The sequence below is a fragment of the Sinocyclocheilus anshuiensis genome, unplaced genomic scaffold (genome assembly GCF_001515605.1).
Source record: "Sinocyclocheilus anshuiensis isolate Anshui unplaced genomic scaffold, SAMN03320099.WGS_v1.1 scaffold127, whole genome shotgun sequence".
NCBI lineage: Eukaryota > Metazoa > Chordata > Actinopteri > Cypriniformes > Cyprinidae > Sinocyclocheilus > Sinocyclocheilus anshuiensis.
This window is the reverse complement of record NW_015552528.1, coordinates 1-14,766: the sequence shown is the minus strand read 5'-3', so window position 1 is coordinate 14,766 and position 14,766 is coordinate 1. Positions and strand designations below refer to the sequence as shown.

The 14,766-nt window shown below is 40.4% G+C and overlaps 1 pseudogene; it reads left to right on the top strand.

Moving 5' to 3' along the window:
* The first annotated feature begins 6,339 nt into the window (after positions 1 to 6,339).
* On the top strand, positions 6,340 to 8,028 carry LOC107663570 (uncharacterized; annotated as a pseudogene).
* Positions 8,029 to 14,766: the final 6,738 nt, after the last annotated feature.

The window sequence follows — 14,766 nt, the reverse complement described above, 5'->3', positions numbered from 1 at the left end:
TAGGAAGTTTGTCATTGCAACAGTAGGATCCTGTGCACAGTGTTTCAGGGAAGACTGCTCTGTCAAGTGTCATCCAGAGAACAACTGCCACAGGTGATGCACCAAAATGAGCCAACGCCGGGTACTGGTCTTCAAGATCCAAAAGAAACTTTCAGATTTGAGTCTAAGTCAGCTGCAGACTTTTGCAAGTTCGATAGATGATGACCACGAAACTTACCATGTTGCAGATCTAAGTGAACCCGAACTGTATGACCTAATTGTTGACTATATCAGAAGTGAGAAGCTAAAAGCTGCTGAAGATGAGGGCATGACTCAACAACTTCTCCTTTTTGATCTGCTCAATGATGTGGTATCAGCTACAGACACCAGAGCATCTGGACCTGTTAATGTTGCACCTGTTTTGATGGGGGATTCACCAACACACCACCATGGTCACACTCCAAACGATGATGAGGGAGACATTCACACACAACCATTACATATAGACAGAGACACGCACGCACAACCATTACATATGGACAGAGACATTCGTACACAACCATTACATATGGACAGAGACATTCGCATGCGGTCGTTTCACGGCAGAGACACCCCATCAACGGCGGGTGTGCCTAGCCACATCGGTGCTGCTCCTTTGGGTAGGATGAACTCATCATCTAACACTTCTGATCATGTTGTAAGATTGTCTGATGTTTCAGCTTTGTTACCACGCAGAGAATTTAAGTTACATGGTGGTCAAATCTCTGATGCAGGTTCTGATATCTCTTACAACAGTTTGTGTAAACAAATGGATGAGGGGTTGCAGGAAGGTTTTAGCGAGTCAGAAATAATCAGAACTGTCCTCAAGATAACCAAACCGGGTACTTTCAGGGAGATGCTGAGCAATAAAGAAGACCTACCTAAACCACAATGTCAGGTGGACCCAAATCGATGAGTAGCTCAACTTATTGGCAAGCGGTGTATGGTTTCGACTTCAATTAATGGTGTACCTTTGCAAATGTTGCTAGATTCCGGTGCACAGGTGACAATGGTAGTAAAGGCGTGGATGGAGAGAGAATTACCTACTGTTAAAATACAGCCCCTTGAATCTCTCATCGCTAGTCAGTCTCTGGAAATAACTGCAGTTAATGGCACTGAGGTACTTGTTGAAGGTTGGGCTGAAATTGACCTCCAGATCTGTAGCCAAAATCATGGACACATGTCTATCAGAGTGCCGCTTTTAATCAGTCGAAACTGTAGCTGTCCTGTTTTAGGTAGTAATGTCATAGCTGAGGTCATTAAAGAAAATGCCAGTCAGAACGAGAAAGTTGATGTTTCTACTATTCTGGAAGAAGCTTTAGGCATCAGCGCATCTACTGTAGAAGCGTTAGTGTTGGCTTTCCAGCAGGTAACTCTGGCTGAGACATCACAGCACAATGTCTGCACTGGTAAGAAAGGTGTAACAATACCCGCTGGACAGATTCGGGAAATTAAGTGTCGGATCCGGGGATGGTCAGGTGGCGGGACAATGCTCTTTCAGTCTATTGTGGAGAATTACTGCATTGATGGTTTAGAACTGTTTCCAGCATTAGTGGATGTTCCCAGGGGATTGTCAAAATGTGTCAAAGTTCCAGTCCAGAACTCCACTAAACATGCTGTCTACCTGCCACAGAGAACAATTCTTGGCATGCTCGAAGATGTCGTCGATTTTAAATCCATCCAACAGCCCACTCCCATTTCTGAGTCCAGGCGCCATGATACTCCCGAATCATGCTCAGTTCAGTTAAGTACTGATGATCTGCAAAACCTAAAAAAAAAATAGGAATCTGTGCATCCAACTAAAGATAAATGGCACCCTCCAGTTGACTTATCACATCTGGCTGAGTGAGGATGAACAGAAAATAGTCGAAGAGATGCTTTTTGATCAGTCTGATGTATTTGCTAGGAATGACACAGATATTGGTTGCATCCCTGACCTGCAACTCAAAATCTGCTTAAAAGATAATACACCAGTCCAAAAATCCTACAATGCGGTCCCAAAGCCCTTGTATAGAGAGGTAAAGGAATATGTTCAAAAGCTGCTTGATCATGGGTGGATTCAGAAGTCTATGTCACCTTACTCCTCCCCCGTGGCTGCGTGAGGAAAAAAGATATGAGCCTACGTCTTTGTGTGGACTTCCGTGGACTAAATAGTAAAACGATCCCAGACCGCCACCCTCTTCCACGTATTCAGGATCTATTGGATAATCTGGGTGGTTACTCATGGTTTACCATATTAGACCAAGGCAGTGCATATCACCAGGGCTTTGTCGAGGAAAACTCTAGGCATCTGACGGCTTTCAGCACACCTTGGGGATTGTATGAGTGGATACGCCTTCCCTTTGGCCTGACCAATGCACCGGCAGCTTTCCAAAGGTGTATGGAAGGTGTGCTGAATGGTCGGAGGGATGAGTGCTGTTTTCCATACTTAGACGATGTTCTCTGTTTTTCCAAAACATTTCAGGACCACGTCAAAGACTTGAAGAGAGTTTTTTGCTGCTTACGCGAACATGGTGTGAAATTACGCCCAAAGAAGTGTGAATTATTTAAACATCAGGTCAGATATGTGGGGCGTTTAGTTACAAGTGAGGGCATTCAAGTCGATCCCAAAGACCTGGAAGCAGTGCTGCAATGGAAGGAGCGGGAACCAAAGAATGTCGGAGAAGTTAGAGCTCTATTGGGCTTTTTGGGCTACTATCGTTTGTTTATTCAGGATTTTTCCAGAATAGCCCGGCCACTGTTCAAGCTTCAAGAGAGTCCTAGCGAGAATGGGGAGAAGCCTGTCAAGACCAGGCCAACCAAACTGGGTGTAAAAAAGGGTCAGTTACCGTCCAAGACACCAGTTCAGTGGACCTCGGAACACAGTGCTGTGGTTGCCCGCCTTGTTGACATGTTGACTTCCTCTCCTATCTTAGCATACCCAGACTATAATTTACCTTTTGTCCTTCACACTGACGCATATATTGAGGGCCTGGGGGCTGTACTCTATCAGGAACAGGGGGGTAAACTGCATGTAATCGCCTATGGCTCAAGGTCGCTCTCACCTGCTGAGAAGAATTATCATCTCCATTCCAACAAGCTTGAGTTCCTTGCCCTAAAATGGGCCATCTGCGATAAATTTCGCGATTACCTCTACTATGCTCCCACGTTCACAGTATTCACAGATAATAACCCCCTTACCTATATCCTGAGTTCTGCCAAGTTGAGTGCTGTAGGGCATCGTTGGGTGGGTGAATTGGCTGACTTTCACTTCACCATAAAATACAGGCCAGGCAAAGCCAACACAGATGCCGACACCCTATCACGGTTCCCGTTGAAGTTTCAGGACCACATCAGGGAATACTCGGAGGCTTTACCTCCAGATGTTATTTCTGCCATATGGCAGGGAGATAAAGCAAAGAAAGAAAAAGAAGTGCCATAGGTTGCGGCCCTTCAGCTGGGCTATCGTGATGATGATCATCTTCCTTCCATCACACCCATGTTTCCTTCTGAAGAAATTCGATCTGCCCAAAAAGAAGATACTTCCATCTGTGAGGTAATTACATTGAAAGAGAGAGGATGAAACCCCAGTGACAAAGACAAGAGACACATGGGATCAACCACACGACGACTGATACATGAATGGAACAAACTTAGACTTGATAAGGGAATCTTATACAGACAGACAGGACAACACAGACAATTGGTTCTCCCAAACTCTCTGAAGTCTCTTGCGCTCAAACACCTTCATGATGACATGGGGCATGTCGGGGCTGACAAAGTCATCCACCTGGCAAGACAAAGGTTTTATTGGCCTTTCATGCAGCGTGATATAGAAGATTACATCCATCAATGCCCATGTATCAAGCAAAAGAGACCCACTGTTCCTGAAAAGGCACCAATGGGCTCAATCACAACTAGTGTCCCATTTGAGCTACTTTCCGTTGACTATCTCCATCTTGAGCCAAGTAAGGGAGGCTACGAGTATATCTTAGTTCTTGTAGATCACTTCACTCGCTTTGCCCAGGCCTACCCAACACGGAAAAAATCAGGCAAAACAGCCGCAGAAAAGATTTTCTATGACTTTATACCACGCTTTGGGTATCCACAAAAGCTTCATCATGATCAGGGCCGGGAGTTTGAGAATAACTTGTTCCAACGACTTCAGCAACTGGCTGGCATTTCTCATTCTCGAACGACCCCCTATCACCCACAGGGGAACCCTGTTGAGCACCTGAATAGAACACTGCTTCAAATGCTTCGAACGCTATCAGAGGAAAAGAAATCTGAGTGGAAAGACCACTTACCACACATAGTCCATGCATATAATTGTTCAAGGCATGAAGCCACAGGCTACTCACCATTTATTCTTCTCTTTGGAAGGGCCCCATGTTTACCCATTGATTTGCTCTTTAACCTTGAACCTGAACCACAGCCTGAGACCCATCAGGAATATGTGCAGAAGTGGGCTTCCCGGATGCAGGAGGCATATAAGATTGCCTCTGAAAATAGCAAGAGTTGCTCTGCAAAAGGGAAAAAGTACTATGATCGTGGTGTCAGAGGGATTGTGCTTCAGCCAGGTGATCGCGTGCTTGTCCGCAACCTATCCGAGAGAGGCGGGCCTGGTAAACTCCGTCCTTACTGGGAGAACAAAGTTCACCGGGTTGTTGAGAGGATGGGAGATGGTCCTGTATATCAAATTCAAGCTGAAACTGGTGACCGCACCCTCCGTGTACTGCACCGTAATCTCCTTTTACCTGTGAACGATCTGCCACTTGAACATGATGGTCAAGACAATCAAACCCGAAAACAACAAGGACAGAAACGACACCACATGAACAGCCAGCCTCAAATGTCTGATACCTTGGAGAATGAAGCCAGTGATTCCGGGGACGAGGAAGGATATGCATGTAATCCCAGACCAGTACCAGTATATGAAAGAAAGAAAGTCATTATCAAACAGTCCCATGGTGAGCCACACAGTTATCTTCGAGTAGCGGCACCAGAGTTTCGCCCGGTACGCCAGAGAGCAGAGCCCGATAACCTTGAGGCGTACGAGCAGCACACCCAGTTTGTGACACGAGAACAAGCACCAGCTGACCTGTTGCCATCTGTGGAACCTCAGGAACAATGGGATGACGGCATGGCTAGCAGAAGTGATGAGGAAGGAATGGAAGCTAAAAATGTGATGAGGTTGGTTCAAACTTATATATATATATATATATATATATTATACAAGTATACACTATATTATGATAAAAGGTATATTTTGCATATCCGATCAAGTGTACTAATGGATTTGTACACTTGATTTGTACCTGCATCCCAAGCACTCGACCAGGGGAATGGCAGAGCGGGGCAGAGTAGGGGGAGGGATGGGGGGGCCAGGTCCGTGTGCTGGAGGGGGACCTGGGGACTGAGGCAGAGCCGGTGGGATGGGGACCCAGGGCAGAACCAGCAGCCACCACAGGTGTGCGGTGTGTGTGGAGCTGCCATCTTGGAACAGGCAATGGCATTTCACCTCCTGAGGCAATGGCACCTCGGGGGGACTGTGAGCGGACACCGCCGCTTCTGGAGCTCTATGAGCGGACCACGCAACTCACACCGACACCAGCGGGGGTTCCTGCACGCTGCGTATCAGCCCGGGACGCTCCGGGAACTGGCGTGAGGTACTTGGTGCGGCAGACGAGGCCTTTGACACCCCTTGGATTGCCGCTTCGGGAGAACTGCGAGCGGGCTCCGCAGCTAACCCCACCCTGAAGGCTGAGCTGCTCAAATGCAGGGCCAGGTTAATGTAGTCCTCCAGCGACTCCTGGGGACCCAGTATGGCATCAGGGACTTCAAGGGCTCGGCCAGGCCTCCCCAGAAGACGACCATGAGGCAGGTCTTCTCCATCGCCGACCGATGAGCCACTCCAAATAAGTCCCTGGCGTACTCCTCAATACTATGGTCTCCCTGACGAATGTTGAAGAGTTTCCCTGCTGGACCCATGTTGCTGGCTGAATTCTGTCACAGTCTGGTAAGGGAAAACACAGTGTAAACAGGGGTCTGGGTCCAAACGCAGGTTTATTACCAAACAAAAACAGACAAAGCAAAACAGAAACAGATCAAATGGGATCTGAAAAACAACTCAACCAAAAAACAGGACCGGGATACAAATGCGGCAACCGAAAGTGCTTGCATGCATCACCTACAAACAAGAATAACAATTACAATTAATTCAGCCAGGCAGAGTGGTGAGTGAGAGGAGAATATATAGTCTGTGACAATGGGGAACAGCTGAGGGTGTAATGAGTGAACAGGTGAGTGGAGTCTGGGGAATGGAGTCCGGGTGGAAGGGAGATGGCAATCTCTGGTGGTGAGAGAGAGAAACACAGGGCCCGGACCCCTGACATTCATGGACCTAGTCATTATTTTTACCGCAAACTTCGGTCAACCTCAAAAGGGGAACTTATGGCTGGAAACATGACCAACTGCCCGAACAAAAATGTTCTAAAAGTCATTGGTTCAGAGGTAAGGAGAAAGCAATGTCTCCATGATGATGTTCTGATGGAGATGCACCTCACACAGAGAATACTTAAGGAGACAGACACAAAATTCTTCAAAATACCAGGGTACATTCAACACCTCAGTATTGAACCGTTTGTTGTGCATATGTACACAGAAACTGGCATCAGCCTTCTTGTAGAGCATTTAAGAAGCAGGTGTCCAGTTACTCTGTAACTTGATGCTACTGGTGGGTGGGCTTGTGACAAAACTTCCAAATCAGTCAAAAATAATACTTTATTACTCACTTACTGTTCCTGGAAGAGGTCGGGATGCACCCCCTCTCCCAGTATGTGAAATGCTGTCTAATGAGCATTCTGTGCATCCAATTGCATTTTGGTTAATGCAGTTTATGCTACAATTGTCAAGGTACACACAACTCCACATCCATCAGGTCGAAACAGACTACAGTTGGGCTCTAATGCAAAGTGTCCTTCTTGCTTTCAACAAAGAGAACATCACCACCTATCTGGACAGAGCGTATGCAATTTGCAGAGGGGAAAGAAGGTGGGAGGAAATAAGACCTTACACTGTGCTGCATATCTGCTCTGCCCATGTTCTAAAAGCAGTTGCACAGGCAATTGCTAGGGAAGCCAGTGATAATGGCCTGAGAGACTTTGTCACATTTGGATTTGCAAGACTACAAAATGCGAGTTCCCTCAGCGAGTCTGCAAACATCTTCAAATCATTATGCACGGTCTTGTCAACTCCTAAATGCACAAAAACTTTCAAAGAAAGCCTGCATTTAAAAAACCCAAGAGGAACCGTTGGAACACACAGTGCTGGAAGACTCTGAAACTGATTACTCTGGTGAAGAAACAAGGGACCTTAAGTCAATTGTGGGCAGGTCACCATTCACTCCATTTTTCCATCGACTGTTGGAAGAGGTCACAGAGCAGGCAGCAAAAGAGTCAGGGGTCAAATGAGGACAACCAATACTTCTGCCCAGGCATTATTGACTTCCTCTTTCAGAATTTTCTTGCCATCTTTCCCCTGTGGAATGGTTTCCTCTTAGGAAATTTAAAGAGGTGTGCCTCAGATGAGAAAAACTTGGAGACAAAGAGCAAACCAGAGAAAACACGAGACACAAATTGCCACGTAGAGAAGTGGTTTGGGATCATAAAGCAGTCCATCATTAAGAAAAAATGTGTTCGACCGTGAACATTTGTAAGGAAAATGCTTCTCTCCCTGCAGGCAAGGTATACAGAACATATTTTGCAACATAGCCTCTCCTAAGAACTGCTGTTGAGACCTCTTCTAGCAGAGGACATTGCCCAGTCTCGTGAGACATGGGCAAAGAGAGAGGAAAGAAGATTCCCAGCCACAAAGTCAAAATTCTACTCTGCTCCACATAGTGTGCCATCCCCCCAGAAAAAGAAAAAGACAAGGAGCTATGTGGCGAGTTCAGACAGGAAAAGCCAAGATAGTGAGTCAAAGTTTGACACCTGTGATCTTTCTTCAGAGGTAGTTCCTGTAGAGGGAGAGGTAATAAAAAATAATTATTATAACAATATATATTGTAATGCATACAGTGAGACAAGCAAAAGCAACCCTATTTCACTGAGTACTGTATAATGAAGTTTATATTATAACAGGTTGACATGCTATGGCAAAATTAATCCACAGATGTTATTGTGGCGATTATAAGATCCCCTGACAAGAAACTGGAGTACCTGCTGCATCACAGGGACTTTTAAACATTAAGGCCACATGACTGGTTAGTTGGGGAGGTAAGCTACCAGGACAATAAAAAATTAATGCAACACGATGCAAAATGTGGCATTTAGTTTCATATAAAAAAATGTGTATTTCATTTATTAAAGGGTTAGTTCACCCAAAAATGAAAATTCTGTCATTAATTACTCACCCTCATGTCATTCCAAACCCGCAAGACCTCCGTTAATTTTCTGAACACAAATTAAGATATTTTTGATACACATTTTTTTCTACATTGTTTGTGCTTGGAATTGAACGAAAACAACGTATCAGTGGTGTAAATTAAATACATTATTATTATTATCATTTTTTTGCATTGCAAGTTTTCTAACAAAACATGTTTTAGTTATGCAAATGAGCTGATATAATTAAATATGCACTTATTTACATATATTTTAAAAACAAAAATCTAGAAACTGAAAACAGTTACACTTGTAATCTTTATTTCATTTTAATAACATCAGTGTTACAAATTTTTACAGAGCAGATTTTGGATATCTTTTTTTTTTAATGAAAAATATTAAAATACTATGAACGCGTATTAAAATGCGATTATCGCCATATTTTTTAACCCCAGAATGGTATGTAAATCAGGTAAAAAACATTGCGTTAATAAATCCTTCTGTAATAACCTTCAGAATATAACTAAGAATTAACATGGAAAGTATGCAGGGCTGTACATTAACTTTTTTTTCACATAGCACTGGTGCTACAGAGGTTGAAAGTTTTGTAGCACAGGCCAAAAAGTTGTAGCACAAGTATAAAACGTCTGTTATCATGTCGAAAACAAACACAAGTAATGGAGTTCATCAACAGGCACTGATGTTCCATACAGAGCACAAAAAATACAAACCATCACAAAAATTGTTTTTAGACAAAGTTTTCTTAATTTGCTAAAAATGGAAGAGTGCAGAAACATAACACCTCTTACACCTTAAAGTATAAAATAAAAAAAGAATGACAGACATTTAGGCCAAAGTGAGCAAAGATAAAAATCTTTGTCATTATTTTATCTTTGTTATTAGAAAATAAGAACAAAGATATACATTACAAATACACATAATATACAAATAAAACAAACAGTGCTTTATTTTTCAGGTACAGTATTTAGCAGTAACATTCAAGAAATTGAATGAACAAATATTAAAATAAAACACTAGATACACTATATACATCAATTATACTTTTTTTTTAAAGCAACTGACTGATGATAAGTCCTGCAGGGCTTAGATGGATGCACTGTATGGGCCTTCAATGCAAGGGCAGATGGCGTTTTAATTTATCAAATAAAGCGGAGTCAAACATAAAAATGTAATAATGAGATATTCTCTGATTTAATACATACTGTAACATTCGTTATTGGGTAGGCCTGAATCATCCTCTTCCGGAACCTCTGTCATTTTACACCGTCCTGAGCTGTACAGAACTCCGACTTGTACTTGGTGAATTAGGTGTGGTGACTGTTTGAGCGGTGCTAGCACATGTGGCCAATGTGTGAACGTCTAATCCTACCACGTGGCTGTTCGATACACCCCGTTCAACCCTGTCAAATATTGTAAACAGTTTATGAGAAATTGTAAACTTTATTAACTGCATCATCACCGTACGCAGCTAGCTGTGCTTCGTCAACTGAAGAAATAAAATGTTAACATGTTATTATTAGTAGTATTATACATTAAATAACTTAATAGAAAAAGTGAAAGACTTTCAGATCTCTTCCAGGATCTGTTCCAAACCCTCATCAAACTCGAGATTCTCAAAAGTACCTAAAGATGATAAATGTATAATGTTAACAAAACATTTAAAATATATTTAAAATAACCATGATAAGAAAAGACACTTACCATTGAAATTGGCTGCCATTGTTCTGATTGATAGGTATATCAATGTTGCACGACAAGAAGATATACTTTACATGTAATGAACTCATTCTGCTTACCGTTTTAACTGTTCACAACGTGTGGGTGGATCCAGAAACACATTGTAAATGTCAGGTTTGGGAGTGTAGGGATGAGGCGAGGACTCAATTGCAGGAATAAATTGGGCTTTTTATTAATAATAAAATAAAACTAAACAAAGAAAAACTACCCTGGAGGGGAAACAGACTGGCAACTTTACAGGCTGGGCAGAACAAGGCAAGACAGGATTAGAACACAACCAAAGAACATATGACAACGAACTGGCACAGGACTGCAGACACAAGGAGAATAAAAGGAAGCAAACAAGGCAGGTAAAAAGGGAGGACAGGTGGGGCAAATGAATGAATAATCAGGTAACAAGGTGGGCAGGGTTAGACAATAGACATGAGACCACATAGAAACAAACAAGAAAATCCATGTGCTCACGCAAAGCAAGAACACAAGCACATGGCCAGCAAAACAATCATAAGCCATGTGCTTGAACAGAAGACATGAACACGCAGCTAATGAGAACACTCATAAGCCGCATACTCACACAAAATATGACATCATGAAAGCACACAGCCCGTGAAAACACAAGCTACATGCTACACAGCACAAGACAAAACATAACATAAAAGCACGCGGCCGAACACAAACCGTGCGCTACACAGAACACAACACACACAGAAGAGCGCAAAGCCCGAGCGAACTCGAGACTGCGCACTCCAACAACAAGACAGAACATGGAGCATTAGTGTCCGAACCCCGACACAAAACCGAAACTGAACAAGACATGAGTCCCGAGATCCGAACACCACGCCCCAACATGAAACAAGGCATGCAGACAAGAGAGCGCATGGTTCGAGCACACTCGAAGCTGCACGCTCACATAAAAACAAGACATGACAGGAGTGTCAGGACTCTGTCACAAAACCACGAATAAACATTCTTTGCAATATAATAAACACAAACACACACACAGAAAATGACCAGCATGATGTCACTGAATATTTTTATTTTTGTGAAGTTATACGAATGAAGAGTGTCTCACTTGTGTGCACAAACACACTACTGGAAAAGGGATTATATTATTCGTTTTATATTAAGTTAATCCACAGTCAAGAGGTAGAGAGTTAATCAACGATATCAATGACACGGGTTCAAATCCTGAATTGGGGTGTTTTTTTTTTTTAATATATAAAATGATTAATAGAGATTTGTGCGTAAATGTTACACCTTTTTTTCTTTTAGATAGAGCATGTCCATTTTACACTGAGCAACAAATACTAGGCTATCCAGCAGAGTGACTGCATTTCCAGTTCAGTCGGAGGGGGATGGGGATTCGGGCAGTTCAGTAGCTTCATCATGCGGATGAAAATAGAATAGTGTGAGTGGCCGCACTTTCATATGGAGAGGGAAAACTAGGTCAAGGGAAACATGAGGAAAGAAAACAAACTAAAAGTCCATGATTGTGACACCTTACTTTTACTTACTTTACTTTTAGTCATTTAGCAGACGCTTTTATCCAAAGCGACTTACAAATAAGAAAAAGTAATTACAACTAAAAGCTAAAACTCTATAAATACTATATATATACATACATACATACATATACACACACACACACACACACACACTTAAGAAAATAAAAGAAATTAAATAAAAATGACAAATGCATACAACAACATTTCAAAACTAAACATTTAAATGAAAACAAAAAAATAAAGCTAAAAACAATTCAAAATATTACAAGAACAAAAGGTATGAGTATAATAATGATTCTAACATAACACTAACTTACATGTGTATGTACAGCCATACCTATAGCCTACATATTTCTTATAGCCAAAAGCAATCTAATGGACTCAATATTAAAATTATTTCAGTCGTTTTAATTATTTATTAATTTTTATTTTGGAAAAATAAACTACAGTAGAACATGCACAGTACAACAACACCACAAACACGTTTTAGTAAGTATTGCATTATTAGACTCAATTTCATTTAAATTTTAAATTGAGGTGTTTAGGTAAAATCAATCGCACATAAGGCAGTTGTCACACCCCTGTGGACTGTTGATTGTGGTTTCTCCCTCTGTGTCCATATTTGGTTATTCCTGTTCTCATTATTAGTTAATCACCTCATTGTGCTCACCTGTCTGCCCTCGTTATCTGCCCTATATCAGTTCCTGTCGATTGTGTTCTAGTTTGTCGGTTATTGTGAATGTTACCGTGTGTGTGTGTTCCTACCCTGTCTGGATTTATTAAATGTTATTGTCTTCATCTTCGTCGTCCTGCCTGATCTGTAGCACACCTGACCGTGACAACGAGACCAAACGCAATTTCAGCACGTCTCCACACAGTAAACAAAACAATGTTTCCTAGCAATGACAACTGCGCTAAACACTGAGACAAGAAATAAATACACTTACGAGCTGCCTTTAACTTATCCTGATTGACTGCTTCTCTCAAAGAGTATTTCTTTACACTGTATTTTGCTGGCGCTAAGCGCACGACACGTACTGTATCGCGTACCTTGTCAAAGACAAAAAACTAAAAAATATGAGATATAAATGAGAAAAATATTAATAACACCTTTTAAAATTCGCTATAAAAGTCTATTTTTGCTGCATCATGAAATAAATCAGGAATCTAGTTTTGAGTGAAATAAGTATTAATAAATATATTTATTAAGCATTTATAACATGAGTTAACAATGTTTCACTATTTGGCGGGTATTGCATTAAAATCACCCTTTTTATTCATGCATTTATAATTGCTTATCAATGATTTATAATGCATTTGAAAATGTGTTGTTAACACCTTTATAAACTCTTTACAAAGGGAGCCTTAATGTAAAGTGTTACCCTTTTTTATAGTATATTTGAGCAATTTGAATGAACAAATAATTTCCACTTAATGGAGATAATTTATTTACAAGACTTATTTACAAGCTATGTAGTTCACGACAACATAGAACATACAAGCATTATTCTTGAAAGCAAAATTACATATGACATTATTCAAAGACTGTATCTTGTGCATTTCAGAATATATACAGGGCTCCCAAAAAGTATTTTGTTAAATCTGTTAAACCTAGATAAATCTGTTAAAGTTAAATCTATTCAAATTTAAATCAAGAGATCGTATCTCTTCACAAGGCTTTGATCAAACTGCTCAGTTTATATGAATGCAATCTTACAATGTCTTTATGACCTCCAAGTTTTGGCTACCTGGATTTTCAGGTAGGTTTAAAAATATTTCAATTTGTGTTTTGAAGATTAACCAAAGTCTCATAAACTTGGTATTACAAGCACTTCCTGTATCTGTTTGCCTCTTTAAGAAGAATCGCTAAATGTATCCCCCAATTGTAAGTCGCTTTGGATAAAAGCGTCTGCAAAATGACTAAATGAGTATGCAAAGGATTTTTGGAAAGAAATGTCTTGGCTTGTTTTCTCAGCTTACAACAAACTTTTTAGTTTTGAGGTAATTAATGCACTATTTTTAATTTGGGAATCAGGATAAAAGGAGCTGGATGATATCTTAAAACTGTTAACTCTTTGTGGCCTATTTCATCTTCACAAATGTAAAGTTACTGAGTGTATGCCCAATTTTAGGATTTTTTGTATTGATTTTAAATTATTTTATGAATCTCTCTGCTCTTCACTTAACAAGAAAGCTGTTAAAACTACTGTATTGATTGAAAAAATATTTAATGCAATGTAATGACTTTAATGTAAACCTCCTGTGTATTCTTTGAAGTTGACATTTTATATGTAATTTTCCATTTACGTTATTTTTTATTTTAATTTATTTATGATTTATTTATAAAAAGGAAAGAAAAGATGTTTCATTTTTAATTTTTGTTTTTGTTCTTTATATTTCATTTTTATTATTCTTTATATATTTGTTTTGTATTCTGGTTGCGTATGTAATTTATTGCTATGATTGTATCCCCTGTGAATGTTATATCTTCAATAAAAAAAATAAAAAATAAAATTAAAAAAAAACCCCGCGCTGTTAACAAACACAATAAAAAAAATTTAAAAAAAACCCGTGCTGTTAACAAACACTCAGGGTGAAGGGCACTGATTAAATAACACAATTACCGTATATAAGTCGTGATTTATTTGTTTATCATTATTATTGTTATTTATTCTTAGAACATAAGAATATTAAGTGATTATATTACGTTTAATAACCAAAAAGTTCTTAAAAGTAACTTCTAGCTGAAGTTACTAAAAATCTAGCTGACACACTCACATTTGGTTTAGAAATCATTTTTTCTTGACTTAATTAAGAACAGTTAATTCCAAAGCTGCAGTCTGCTGATGTGAAGAGTGTGTGTGTGTTCTGCCCTTCCCCCACACAGCAGCACAGATGCTCTGCACGAGGCTCATATACCTGAGGGTGACCTGCCTGTGAAGCACAACTACAGTCAGTTTGGTGATTTACCGTTTTCTACAGTCATCCTATATAATGTAAAGAACATTCTGTGAAAATATAACCTTGATATCTTTCATTTTGACCGAGTAATGAGATGTCAAAGATTAATATTATATATAGTTATATTTATAAGTGAAATCAAACTTTGATGCTTATTATCT